Source organism: Apium graveolens, chromosome 4, assembly GCF_009905375.1.
Source record: "Apium graveolens cultivar Ventura chromosome 4, ASM990537v1, whole genome shotgun sequence".
In the NCBI taxonomy this organism is placed as follows: Eukaryota; Viridiplantae; Streptophyta; class Magnoliopsida; order Apiales; family Apiaceae; genus Apium; species Apium graveolens.
Window position 1 is genome coordinate 155782306 of NC_133650.1, and position 1743 is coordinate 155784048.

The following is a 1743-nucleotide window of genomic DNA, read 5'->3' on the forward strand; positions in this document are numbered from 1 at the left end:
GTGTTAATAATCAAACTTATTTTCGATTATTCAAATAAAGATAATACTTTCGTATAAGTATATCTTTGGTTATTTAATACTCTTTTCAAGTATAAGTTTTAATACTTCTACTTCAATTATTTTTATAAAGATTATTCTTTATGGGAATATTAATTAAATAATAATATTCAGTCATTTTCTAAATATTCTGGGGACTGATTTACTTCATTAAATCAGCTTTACTCCAAACACTCTTTAAAGTGTTTTCGAGTCTTCAAAATGATTTTTAAAAGTCAGAGCGGATCCCAAAACTCTTTTTTTTTTATTTAAGATCTTCCTTTTAAGGGGATTTAAATACTCGCTCAAAACCTGGGGAATCCGGCTCTGTGGTGTATTTTATATTCGCAACGAGGTTGCAGTTTTGGTAAATGAATTGATTACTTGCCCAACGTTCGGGAAGTAAGCCCATCTAATTGAGTCGGCATAAGCGACAGGCCGGGGTACGGTCTATGAAAGTGTAAGTGGCTGGGTGGCAGTCCATCAACGCGTGAGGGGCCGGGTAACGGTCTAGCGCGAGGTCCTAATGCGGCCAGGGTGATGACCGGTGAGGAATTCATCCATCTACAGTAGAAAAGGTTACTTATCTTGTAGTCTCATCTGGGTGATGAACTTTGAAACTGATTATAACTTGAACGGTGGTAGTTCAAGTAGTATGTGGATATAAAGTATATTGGAGTATCTTGTAACTTCATTTTTTTTTTAAACTTATATCTAGTAAATGATTATCTTATGCATGACAAAGATTTTCAGAAAAACGTTGAGACAAGGTTAGATATATGAGATCACCTTGCAACGGTATTTTTATACAGTTATACACTGGAACTCTGTGTGTATTATGCATGGAAGAGGACTTCCAATATTTTGAAAAGTATATATGTATATATACTGAATATTTTGCGACTTCATCGCATTAAGATATCAAACTTGGTTCATTTCTTTTGACCAAGACTTTCATTAGTACTATGAGAAGGCTCATATACTATTAATCATTATACATATTATTTTGGTGGGCTTGCTGCTCACCCTTGCTTTCTTCTTTCATCACACAACAACAGATAGAAAAGATGAACAGAACCAAGCTCCCGATTCGCAAGCGATTAGGAGACGTTCCGCAGTTTTCTAGAAGCATTGATGTCGCCGTAGCTGAGGTAGGAACTACCAATAGGCTAGGCTTTCAACTTTTGATGTACCAGATTTATTTATATTTATGAATTGTAATAATGGCAAAGAAATGTAAATTTATTCAGAAAACCTTTTAAGGTGTATTGGCAGATAATTGTGGAATAAAATGACTTGTGGTTATTTTTGGATGTTCATCTCTGAGACTATAACGTGTGGTGTGTGTGTTTATTGTGGGGTCACAATACAGAGTAGTTGAGTAATTATTAAGATTGGGTGTTATTAAGGAAATGGAACTCGTGACGACCCGGATCCCCGACCCCGGATCTGGGGGTGTTACAGAAATGGTATCAGAGCCAAGCGTTATAAACCTCAGAGATGATGGGACGTTAAGATAATAAGTTCACTAAGATAATAAGAACTCTTGCCAAGTTCATAATCGGACTACCTAACGTAGTACTGACAGTTAAAACCCTTATGGGAACCCTTATAAATATAGCGATAGAAGCGTAGTTCGTTATCGTATATGGTAGCGGGACTCCGAACCCTGAAGTTGAGGAACATCAACGCGATGATGTTTTATTA